At 48.0% G+C, this 13,084-nt stretch overlaps 1 long non-coding RNA gene across 1 annotated transcript in view; it reads right to left on the minus strand.

Moving 5' to 3' along the window:
* The window catches only part of LOC140387549 (uncharacterized), a 222,580-nt gene that overhangs the window by 67,489 nt on the left and 142,007 nt on the right, over positions 1-13,084 (minus strand). The window contains exon 2 of the long non-coding RNA XR_011933895.1: positions 3,491-3,564. This is a non-coding gene — a long non-coding RNA (uncharacterized lncRNA). The remainder of the gene's footprint in view (positions 1-3,490; positions 3,565-13,084) is intronic.

The following is a 13,084-nucleotide window of genomic DNA, read 5'->3' on the forward strand; positions in this document are numbered from 1 at the left end:
AAACAGCACAGAGCCTGGATATTCTGTGATGATTGGCTCAATCCTAATCCCTCAAAGCTTTGGTTGTAATGGAACATTCACCACTTTGCTGGATGGGTATAGTTTCAGTGGCACTCAGGAAGTTTGGCACCATTCAGGAGAAAGCATTTGATTGCCACGTGTGTCACTGCTCTCATTATCCACCACATCCAGCTTCGGACAGAAGTATGGACAATGCACCGCATGCTATGTGGTGACTTCCCTGGGTTACTTCAGCAACAGCTCCTGATCACCTGCCATTTACCACTGAGAATGGCAAGAGCAGCATTTTTATGGAGCCATCCCCTCTAAACTGCCCGAAAAGGCACACCCCATCCCAAAATCGACATATGTCACTATTGCATTTTGGCTTTACCAGCTGAATATCTGGAATCCCCTCAGAGCATTGTTTGGAAGGTCATGGCAACAAGGACTGCAATGGCTCAAGAATAACACCCTCCATCTCTGCCTGGGGCAGAGCAATAAAAATGTGTAGCTGGATTCTCCATCGGGATCCTCCGTTTCGCGGGCAGCGCGCTCACACCTGCGGATTTCCCGATGGCGTGGGGGTGCTCACAATGGGAAACACCAGTGGCCGGCATGCAGGACGGAAAATCCCGCTGCCGGCGGGAGCGCGCCACACCGTGCGGTGGGATGGAGAATCCCGCCCGTGGTCCTTCTCCTGCTGACATTACAAGAAAAAGTCTTTTTTTTTAAATTAAGTTCAGATTTATTGCAACTGAAAATTGATTTTAAAAGATGCATACCCATACAACATGTAAATGATGCCAGATTGTTTATGGTAGTACATTCTCCTGGTTTGGGCAAAATCTGCATGTCAAATATAGGTTAAAATTGACAAAAGTTTACGCAGCAAACCCACAAACAGAATAGTTTCATGCAATCACTGTTGAATATTGGCCAGAAGGTAATGGGGTAAAAAAGAGCAATTAGAGTTACTGTAGAATATATCCCGCACACAAGGGATTTGACAAGAGAAATGGGTTGAGGATTCAGTGTGGGACAGTTGCATACAGATATGATATACTGTGTAGATCCACAAATGAGCATTGCACATAGTGGCACTTTAAATCTGGTGCAGTCAGTTTGTCAGATGCCGACCTCTCCTTTAGACTCCTGCTTTATCTTTTTCCATTATCTGAACATGCTTCTTGCCGAGGCCAAAATGTAGCAAGTTCCGTCAATCACTGCCTTCATTAGATAAATTTGATTACAGTTCTGTCATGTTAGCCCCCAGGTTGAAGCTCTGTGTGAGGAATAGAAGACCTTTCTGATGTAGAGTGCTCATCAGGAGGCTGAGCTTTAAGAGGCAGTGTCGTGATAATGTTTTAAATACACAGCTCAGTGATGACCATGAGCATTATGTTCTGTTACAGTGCAATGTTTGTATGATTGCCAATTCTGCTTGAATGTCAGGCCAGAGGTTTAATCAGATAATCTTTTTCCTCCAACCACTCCACCCAGGCAAACAGATGTTTATCCCTCTCAACATATTTTTGGAATTAATAAATGGGAAAAAAAAGTATTATTTTCTCTGGAGTTGCTTGCAACTTTGTCCAGGAGATTTATATTTAATTATTGGTGACTCCAGTGCTATCCTGGAAGACTGCTGTGCAACCTTAGCCATTTGAAGTATTTAGCAGATAGAAATATTGTGTTGTGTGTTTAGTACCAACAATGCTTCCCTCACATATACTGAAATGTCCAAGGTTTGCTCCCATCTAATTCTTTTTCACCTGAGTGTTTTTCCGTTTTACATTGACTCACTTCAGATCTCTTTACAGCAGGATTGGGTACAGAGGAGGTCTCATTGGCCAGAAATATTGGGATAGAAATTTGTATGCATGGCATCAATTCTTAAGGCAGTAGAGGGAGCCGCAAGATGTGCCGATTTAGCATTGGCATGCCCGCACACATGTGCATAGGCATCTGTATCACTGCTAAATTTATGGGGGACATTTTCTTGGTGCCCCAGGTGGATGCCTGAAATGGGCATTAGCGCTCTTGAATATTTCATATAAATTTGTTGAGGGAACCATTCCCCAGTTAGGCCTGCCCTGAACACAGTGAGGCTAACTCTATAGTGTAGAGGATTATCAGGTCTGCGTACGGCTTAACCAGCAGTCCTTTTAAGGTCATAAAAAAGGTAAGTTTGTTAAAAGACACTTGATGATGAATGTGGAGCTGGGGGTATAAGGAGTCCTTCCAGCTCCACAATGATCCTGAAATCCACTGCCAGACTCCCTGCTTAACCCCTTCCCAATCACCTTCTACCTCTCAGGGCCTGCCCGATGGGCCATTCCTGATGTCTCCGTGGCCTGAAATTGATGCCTAGCTGCCTGGGGATCAGGAGCAGATGTCCGCAATTTAGCAGTCTAATTAAAACCAGGTTGAAGGACATGAAACGGTTAACTCGACACACAGAGGGAATAAGCTAACTGACTCATGATTGATTTAGAAACTGGACAATGGTAAAGGTAGAAGTTTCTGTTAGAACATTGAAATCTGAATAAGCTAGAAGCTAAGCACCACTCACTGTGGGAGGGAAATCATATTATTCTTCTGTAGCGTAAACAGCTAAACAATAACAGAATTGTCTATACTCCTGCAAATTCAGATACGTATACTTCAGGACACTGCGAGGACCAGGGTAAAGGGGTAGTCAAAGCTGGACAATCCAACAGAATGTTAACAACCTCAGGTGTGTGATGGTGTGACTTGAACACTATATAAAAAAGGAATAACATCAAAACAGTGGTTACTCCAGTGGTTGCTACAATCAGGAATGAAGGATGGAGACTGCTCATCTCCAGAGCCAGGCCCACAACGAACACCAGTAACAACCAACCGTGTTGGTGATTGTAATTTTCGGTCAAATTATAAAGGGGTTTGTACTGTCATTCTGCAGGCTCAATAAACAAATGGCTCTAAACTTGAGCTGAACTCTGTTTGCTGCCGGGTGGCACGGTAGCACAGTGGTTAGCATGTTGCCTCACAGCGCCAATGACCTGGGTTTGATTCCCAGCTTTGATCACTGTATGTGCGGAGTCTGCACGTTCTCCCTGTGTCTTTGTGCGTTTCCTCCGGGTTCTCCGGTTTCCTCCCAAAATAATTCTCGTTCTGAATTCTCCATCAGGTGCCAGAGCGTCTAGGGGATTTTCACAGTAACTTCATTGCAGTGTAAATGTAAGCCCACTTGTGACACTAATAAAGATTATTATTATTTTGTCCTCATAATCCTGAGAACCACCGGAAGGAGGAAGGGAATGGAGCCTCGAACAGCATGAGGCTCAGGCCTACCTGTTTTGGCACAGATCTCTAAGCCAGCTCGGGCCAGCAGACCAGCACCATGCAACTTCTACTTCAATTTGTAACTTCCCTCAGGAGTATGGTTCAGCTGTAAGTGGAATTGATTTTCCAGCGCCACAATTGCCATAATTCCATGAAATACCTTTCAATGTTTCATCTGTCCATCAGATAGCCCAATACTGGAGACAAGAAGTCCTGCAGTTTTTATTCGAACACCTGCTGAAGTAAAAGTATGAAAGGTTTAGGTACTCAACAGTGAATGACCTCCTAAATATCATTCTTTGTCTCAGTTATATATTGTTGTGGTATTGTGATTACAAACAGAGACCTACAGTGAGAGCCACAGCTACTGCGTTAAACCATTTAGTTGACAATAGTATAAATAGCACATCACGCCTTAACTGTTTCATAGAAAGGCTGACATATATATTTCTAAAAACATATTATAACTATTGGCAAGATAAGGAAATCAACATTGCTTTCAATGTTAGTCGGCTGTGAAGTTTGTGCTGATGTGCATCACTGTAAATACACAAGGGGTTAATGTAGATACACTAGGACTGAATAAACACTAGAGGGAGCACCAGAGACATTATGACACACAGACATTCAACCAATAGGTCAGTAAGAGAAGACACGACCAATGGGCAGTCAAGACACACCCAGAGGTGACACTACCACAAGGGGGGGGGGGGGGGGGTACCCGTATAAAAGGACAGGGCACACATGCTTTTTCTCTTTTCATAGGCGACACTCAGAGACACAGGGGCAGATCAGGAAGCATCACACCCACCACATGGATTAGAGCAGACTGGTTAGTTAGATTGAGTTACTATAGCAGGATTAGCAGAAGAGTCGAACTCAAGTAGGAGAATTGTTACCTGTTCAATAAATGTGTTAAACCTATCTCCAAGTCTGAACCTTCCTTTGTCAGAGTATACATCAAGGAAGCAGTTTATAGTACATGAAGAAGCATAACACAACAAAGTTGTTGCCTTGGCTCATAACAGACAGAAAACCTTTTTCAAGAAACTTCATAGAAATGAGAGGGAAGAGTTTATATTAGCCTTTTTTTCAATATTATTACATTGTTCATAACTATTGGTGAAAGTGTTACAACATTGGATAGATGAAATATGTGAAAATGCCGTCGTGCCATAGGTATAAATGTACAATATGTATTTACCCTATATCCAATTCGGAACAAATGCAACACAATGTATGCCACAAGCAAGAGTTTTGGAATGATTTCCTTCAGTCTTTTAAAGGTAAGACTTAAGTTCAGGGAAAAACGTCGTCATTATTTGGACTGCTTGAAATGTGCAGGGCTTGTAATTTATTTGCCCCATTTTGGGGCACTGGGGTGGTGATTTTGCGATGTGCACATTCAGATCTAGGTGGGCAACATATGCCCACCAAATCTGAATGATTGTGGTGTTGTGGTGTTGGTTAGTGCACCTTTGTTATGTATCAGAGCAACACCATTGGCTGGTGTAATGTTACGCAATGATATCACCGGAGCATTTTGTGGAGTTCAGCATTGTGCCCTGTTTGAGCAGCATCTTGCAAATAAACTCCTTGCACTATGTTAGACCAACTCGACATGTGGCACCTCTGATTCTTTCTCATTGGGGCAGCACGGTAGCACAAGTGATTAGCACTGTGGCTTCACAGCGCCAGGGTCCCAGGTTCGATTCCCCGCTGGGTCACTGTCTGTGCGGAGTTTGCACGTTCTCCCCGTGTGTGCGTGGGTTTCCTCCGGGTGCTCCGGTTTCCTCCCACAGTCCAAAGACGTGCAGGTTAGGTGGATTGGCCATGCTAAATTACCCGTAGTGTCCATAAGGGTTGGGAGGGGTTTTTGGGTTGCGGGGATAAGGTGGAAGTGAGGGATTAATGTGGGTCGGTGCAGACTCGATGGGCCGAATGGCCTCCTTCTGCACTGTATGTTCTATGTAATCTATGTAATCTATGTGGCTACTACAAGGAACATAATAAAAGAGAAACTGGCGATGAGATCTGGACCATTTCAAAAAGGAAGAAAAAGTACTTTTGACTTCGACTTTGTGAGCCAGAAGATGGAATCATCCAGGCCCATATACCGTCGGGAGATATATCATCAGCCTCCAAGGCGAAATCAGCATTGGGAAAGTAAAAACAGCTCTAAAGTAAATATTTGGACACTGTACAGTTTGTATGGGGCATCGGTGAATCAGCAGGTCGATCTCGACAGCCGCTATTGCAATTGGAAGGGTTTCCAAAAAATGCTGTTGGACAACTGTGAGTTACTGGGGACTTACTTCAAATGGAGGATCAAAGTTTTCAGTATACTTACCATTGTCATGGGTACAGCTGTGGAGACTGTGCACGAGGCACTGAAATGGACCGTGGGAAGCAAGGTTCCAGTCGTTCCTTAAACCAATCAGACACGAGCAGGGCTGTACACTGCGACCTTTCCCAGCTCAGTTGGGAGGAAAACATTCACATTGCTACAGAATTTTGTGTACCCAACTCAACCTGGAGACAAGTTATACAATGAGTTATATAATGACTGTCTTGGAAGAACATTTATCTCCCCATCCACTATTAATAGCTGAAAGATTCTACTTTCACAATCGTGCGCAGGAGGAAGTGAAAACATTTTGTAATTTGTTGCATCACTGCGAAAGCTAGCAAAGTATCACAAATTTGGACAGTCTAAGAATGATACACTTTGCGACCAATTAGTTTGGGGCCTCAGTGTGGTGGTATGTATTGGGGTAATATGGTACCTGTGAAGCCGCGAGGCTATTGGCTGACAGGTCCCAGGTCCTGGTTGGATCTGCCGACTTCTGGCTCCGCCCTGAAGGCGGAGTATAAGAGCTCGAGTTCTCCGAGCAGCCGCATTCTGGAACTGAGCTGCTGGGGAACCAGTTTTGCTTAATAAAGCCTCGATAGACTTCATCACTTCTGGACTCGTGTAAGCCATTGTGCGCTACAATTCATTAAGCAAGCTTAAAAGACTATGGAGCTCCGGATCGCACCGGAGTGCCTGCGGATCAGCCCCCATGCAGCAACCTCGGCGGCCGTGTTTAAACACTGGCTAGCATGCTTCGAAGGCTACCTTCGAACGGCCCCCGGCCCGACCACAGAAGAGCAGAAAATGTAGGTCCTGCATTCCAGGGTGAGCCCGGAGATCTACACGCTTATCGAAGACGCGGAGGATTTCCCAACGGCGCTCGCGTTGCTGAAAGGCGTCTACATTCGGCCCGTAAACCAGGTCTACGCACGCCACCAACTCGCGACGAGACGGCAAATTCCCGGAGAATTACTCCATGAATTCTACAGCACTCTGCTGATTTTGGGACAAAACTGCAACTGCCCGTCAGTGAGCGCGATCGAGCACATGGACCTGCTAATCCGAGACGCATTCGTGGCAGGTATGACTTCTCCCCAAATTCGTCAGAGACTTTTAGAAAGAGAGTCACTAGGACTCTCAGAGGCAAGGGCCCTTGCGGCCTCCCTTGATGTGGCCTCTCAAAATGCCCGCACCTATGGCCCCGACCGCGCGGCAGCCCCTTGGGCTCCGTGGACCCCCGTTGCGACCGACTCCCCGGCACCCCCCACCCCCCCGCAAGCTTGCGCGGCTGGAACGTCAGACCATCCCGGTGGGGCCCGCTGCTACTTTTGCAGGCAGGTAAAAAAACCCCGGCAGCGCTACCCGGCCCGCGCAGCTATTTGTAAAAGCTGCGGCAAAAAGGGCCATTACGCGGCAGTGTGCCGGTCCCGGGGGGTCGCCGTAATCCCCGGGGAAGAACGAGGACAGCAGATTCCAAAACCCCCCAACCCCCCCCAACGATCCATGCGCGACCCACGGGCCCCGCCATTTTGGGTCCCGGACACCACGAGGGGAGGATGGGTGCCGCCATTTTGTGACCCCCTGGCCACGTGCGATTCATGGTGGTGGCCATTTTGTCCATCCCCGACCGTGTGCGATCCATGGACGCCGCCATCTTGGCTGAAAACAAAGGACCCCAGCATAGACGGCTCCATGGGGTCCGAAGAAAACGCCGCGACGCTACTACCACGACTGGCTTCGGTGACCCTGGACCAATCGCGGCCCCGGACGCTCCACACGACGACAACAACGGTGCTGGTCAACGGATAGGAGACGCCATGCTTGATCGACTCCGGGAGCACGGAAAGTTTTATTCACCCAGATACGGTAAGACGCTGTTTTCTGTCCATTCATCCAAGCGCTCAAAAGATTTCCTTAGCTGCAGGATCCCATTCCGTAGAGATCAAAGGGTTCTGCATCGCGAACCTAACGGTGCAAGGGAGGGAGTTTAAGAACTATAGGCTCTACGTCCTTCCCCAACTCTGCGCGCCTACATTACTGGGATTAGATTTCCAGTGTAACCTCCAGAGGCTAACATTCCAATTCGGCGGCCCAATACCCCCACTCACTATCTGCGGCCCCGCAACCCTCAAGGTTGAACTGCCTCCTTGTTTGCGAACCTCACCCCGGATTGCAAACCCGTTGCCACCAGGAGCAGTCGGTACAGCGCCCAGGACCGGATGTTTATCCGGTCTGAAGTCCAGGGGTTGCTGAAGGAAGGCATAATCCAGGCCAGCAATAGTCCCTGGAGAGCCCAGGTGGTAGTCGTGAAGACCGGGGAGAAGCAGAGGATGGTCGTAGACTATAGTCAGGCCATCAATAGGTACACGCAGCTAGATGCGTACCCTCTCCCCCGCATATCCGACATGGTCAATCGGATTGCCCAGTGCAAGGTCTTTTCCACCGTGGACCTCAAGTCCGCATACCGCCAGCTCCCCATCTGCCCAGGTGACCGCAAGTACACAGAATTCGAGGCAGACGGGCGGCTCTACCATTTCCTAAGGATCCCATTTGGCGTCACGAACAGAGTCTCGGTCTTCCAACGGGAGATGGAACGAATGGTTGACCAGCACGGGTTGGAGGCCACGTTCCTGTATCTCGACAACATAACCATCTGCGGCCACGATCAGTAGGACCACGACGCCAACCTCCAAAAATTCCTCCAGACCGCTAACGCCCTGAACCTTACATATAACGAGGAAAAATGCGTTTTTAGCACCAACCGTCTGGCCATCCTGGGATACGTAGTGCGCAATGGAGTGATAGGCCCCGACCCCGAACACATGCGCCCCCTTATGGAATTTCCCCTCCCCCACTGCTCCAAAGCCCTGAAACGCTGCCTTGACTTCTTTTCATATTACGCCCAGTGGTTTCCCCAGTACGCAGACAAGGCCGCCCGTTAATACAGTCCACTACCTTTCCCCTGTCAACAGAGGCCCGCCAGGCCTTCAGCCGCATCAAAGCGGATATCGCAAAGGCCACGATGCACGCGATCGACGAGTCCCTCCCCTTCCAGGTCGAGAGCGACGCATCCGATGTAGCTCTGGCGACCACCCTCAACCAAGCGGGCAGACCCGTGGCCTTTTTCTCCCGGACCCTCCACGCCTCAGAAATCCGCCACTCCTCAGTGGAAAAGGAAGCCCAAGCCATAGTGGAAGCTGTGCGACATTGGAGGCATTACCTGGCCGGCAGGAGATTCACTCTCCTCACTGGCCAACGGTCGGTAGCCTTTATGTTCGATATTGCACAGCGGGGCAAAATCAAGAATGACAAGATCTTGAGGTGGAGGATTGAGCTCTCCACCTATAACTATGAGATCTTGTATCGTCCCGGAAAGCTGAACGAGCCGTCCGATGCCCTATCCCGCGGCACATGTGCCAACGCACAAATAGACCACCTCCAAGCCCTCCACGAGGACCTCTGCCACCCGGGGGTCACTCGATTCTCCCATTTCGTAAAGTCCCGCAACCTCCCCTACTCTGTGGAGGAGGTCCGTACAGTCACCAGGAACTGCCAAATCTGCGCAGAGTGCAAACTGCACTTTTTCAGGCCAGATACAGCGCACCTGATAAAGGCTTCCCACCCCTTTGAACGCCTCAGTTTGGATTTCAAAGGCCCCCTCCCCTCCACCAACCGCAAAGCATGCTTCCTGAACGTGGTGGACTAGTACTCCCGTTTCTCCTTCGCTATCCCCTGCCCCGACATGACAGCGGCCACAGTCATTAAAGCCATCAGCAACATCTTTACACTGTTCGGTTTCCCCGTGTACATCCATAGCGACAGGTGGTCCTCCTTCATGAGCGACGAGCCGCGTCAGTTCCTGCTCAGCAAGGGCATTGCCTCGAGCAGGACGACCAGCTACAACCCCCGGAGGAACGGGCAAGTAGAGAGGGAGAACGGTACGGTCTGGAAGACCGTCCTACTGGCCCTACGGTCCAGAGATCTCCCAGTTTCCCGGTGGCAGGAAGTCCTCCCGGATGCTCTCTACTCCATCCGGTCGCTGCTGTGTACCACCACTAACCAAACGCCTCATGAGCGCCTGCTTGTCTTCCCTAGGAAGTCCTCCTCCGGAACGTCGCTGCCAACCTGGCTGGCAGCCCCAGGATCCATCTTGCTCCGGAAACATGTGCGGGCGCACAAATCAGACCCGTTGGTCGACTGGGTTCACCTTCTCCACGCAAACCCTCAGTACGCCTACGTGGCGTACCCCGACGGCCGACAGGACACGGTCTCCCTGTGAGACCTGGCGCCCGCTGGCAACACACACACACACCCAACACCGATCACCCCCTCCCTGCCACCGGCGCACCCCACGACCACCCCCTTCCCGGGTGGATCGGTCCTCCTCCCGTGCCCGCCCAGGAGTAAAGAAACAGGAACGAACAGCGCAATGCTCCCGGAGACGACAGTGCCCGAGCCATCACCTGCACCACCACCGGGGCTGAGGCGATCGACGAGGATGACCAGGGCACCCGCTCGACTCGTGGAATCTGCGTGACACCAAGAAAACAAGAATTCTGTTGTAAATAATTTTGTTGTAAATAATTCTGACACAAACGTGTACATAGCTAAATGTTGGGCTAAAAATGCATAGCCACTTCGAAATTTGTTCCAGGACCAGCCTTGTAAACCCCTACCACCATGCGAACCACCACCCCGCCGGGTTCCTTTTTAACAAGGGGTGAATGTGGTGGTATGTATTAGGGGTAATATGGTACCTGTGAAGCCGACAGGCTATTGGCTGACAGGTCCCAGGTCCTGGTTGGATCTGCCGACTTCTGGCTCCGCCCTGAAGGTGGAGTATAAGAGCTCGAGTTCTCCCAGCAGCCGCATTCTGTAACTGAGCTGCTGGGGAACAAGTCTTGCTTAATAAAACCTCGATAGACTTCATCACTTCTCGACTTGTGTAAGTCATTGTGCGCTACACTCAGGAATAAAGTTATCCAAAGAAAATTGTTGATTAAAGGTGCATTAACTCTAAAATCAGCTATCGAAATCGCAACGTCTACGGAACTTCCTGCAAGAGAACCTTCGCTGATTGGAGTTCGAGTCCACAAGATGGAAATCTATGCGAAGCAGGTCCTCAAAGAACCTGCCAAGTTATCGCTGCAATCAAGTGGGACATGAAGCTGGAGATTGATGCATCAAGGAGAACAAATGCAGAAATTGTGGTAAATTTGGCCTCCTTTCCAAGGCATGTTGGTCGTGCCAACCTTCATCAGCACAAAGGAAGTTAACCAAGAAAAATACTGCAAAATCTACAGGGCAAATTTACCAATGAAGTGGTCCAACTGAAGACTCACGGAGTACCAAGTGTCAAGTCAGCTTAAGGAATTTAGTGCAATGTTCTAGCAGTACAAGGATTTTAGATCTATCCAAAATTAAATGGGAGCACTATTAGGATGAAAGTGGATATGGGCGCTGCGGTATCACTTATACCTGAATCGATATATGTTCAGAAATGGAAGTATCTGGCATTCCAACCATCTGATGTGGCATTAAGGACATATACCGAGGAGGTCGTGCCACTGAAGGGCTTCATCAAGGTGACTGTGGCGTCGCCTTTTCACATTGTTCAAGGAAACTTTCCAGCAGTGTTTGGGAGATCTTGGTTAAGGAAAATTAAACTAAATTGGGCCGTTGTGAACCAATTTGTTGATTCTACCAACGAGCTTCATCCACATCCGGGAGTATATGCAAAGGTACTCGAGGAGTCACTTGGATCCATGACTAGGGTTGAAGTGAAACTCAAGATAAAGGCAGACAGCGCACCAAAGAGTTTGAAAGCGCATACCGCACCCTATCCATATGACCTAAAGTGAAAGAAGAACTCGAGAGGTTACTGAAGATAAAAGTAATTTAGCCTGTTACCACAGCAACTGAGCAACCTCAATTGTCCTAGTCTTAAAGAAGGATGGTTCAGTACACATATTCAAAAACGACTATCAACCCTGTATTATGTGCTGATCATTACCCTCGACCACTTATTGAAGGTCTTTTTGCAGGCCTCTCAGGTAGCCAAACATTTAGCAAAATTGATCTCTTCCAAGCCTATCTACAAATGGATGTAACTATCTGTTACTGACCATAGTAACACGCAAGGGTCTGTTCTAGTATTGTCGGCTTCATTCTGGGTAACGGGAGCACTGGCTCCCTTGATTGGGCTATCGGGAGTACAATGGTACCTGGAGGTCATTTTGATTACAGGTTCGAATGATGTAGAGCATGTAAAAACCTAGAAGCTAGCCTTGCAAGGCTAATCCCAGGACAAAGAAAGAGAAATGCGAATTTTTAAAACCTTCTATTCACTGTGGAAAGTTTGTACCGCCCTTAGCAACAAGGCTGAAGTCTTTACACATGTTACTTTGCAACAAGCAAGCTTGGCTCTGGGTGAAAGATTGTGAGGATGCTTATCAAAATGTCAAAATAATTACAGGAATCTGATTTATTGGTACATTATAACCCAAAATTGAATCTGCAGCTTGCTTGCGACGCATCACACTATGGAGCAGTAGTCTCGCATATAATGCCTTCAGGTGAAGAGTGACCAACAGCATTTGCTTCCAGGACATTGACTAATACTGAGTACAACTATGCTCAACTTGAGAAAGAAGCTTTCAGCATTATTTTTGATATTTGAACGTTCCATTAAAATTTATTTTCACATCAATTTACTCTATTGGCTGATCATCGTCCCTTAACAGCAATGTTTGGGCCGCTGAAGGGTATCTCTTCACATGCTGCGAGTCGATTACAATGTTGGATGTTAATCTTGTCGGCATGTGATTATGTAATTGAATATCGTAGGTCTGAACAGGACGTGAACACGGCACATTGTCTCGACTGCCACTACAAGATCAACAAGACCAAAAAGATGAGCACGAATCTGATGAACACTTCAATGACATATTCTGTCTCATGTGGAAAATGTTCTGGTAATGTCTTCTCAAGTGCGAAAATTTAGCAAACAGATCCGGTGATGGGGAAGATGTTGGACATGATTCAAAAGGCACTCTAACACAAGAGCAAAGAAATAATCCAAACCTCAAACCCTATCTTAGCATGCAACTTGAGTTGACAGTAGAAAATGGAGCATCGTTGTGGGATAATCACTGATAGAGTAATAATTCCGCCGTGTTTACGAAGTAGAATCCTTGAACAGCTGCACGAGGGTCATCCCGGTGTAGTTAGAATGAAGCAGTTGGTGAGAAGCTACTTCTGGTAGCCTGGGTTGGATGCCCAAATAGAGGAGAAGGTGGGGATATGCCAATTTTGCGCACATTGAGAATGCACCTCCACTACAACCTTTGCAACCATGAGAATGGCCTACCACACCTCGGCAAAGAATACATGTCTATTATG

The sequence above is a fragment of the Scyliorhinus torazame genome, chromosome 12 (assembly GCF_047496885.1).
Source record: "Scyliorhinus torazame isolate Kashiwa2021f chromosome 12, sScyTor2.1, whole genome shotgun sequence".
Lineage (NCBI taxonomy): Eukaryota > Metazoa > Chordata > Chondrichthyes > Carcharhiniformes > Scyliorhinidae > Scyliorhinus > Scyliorhinus torazame.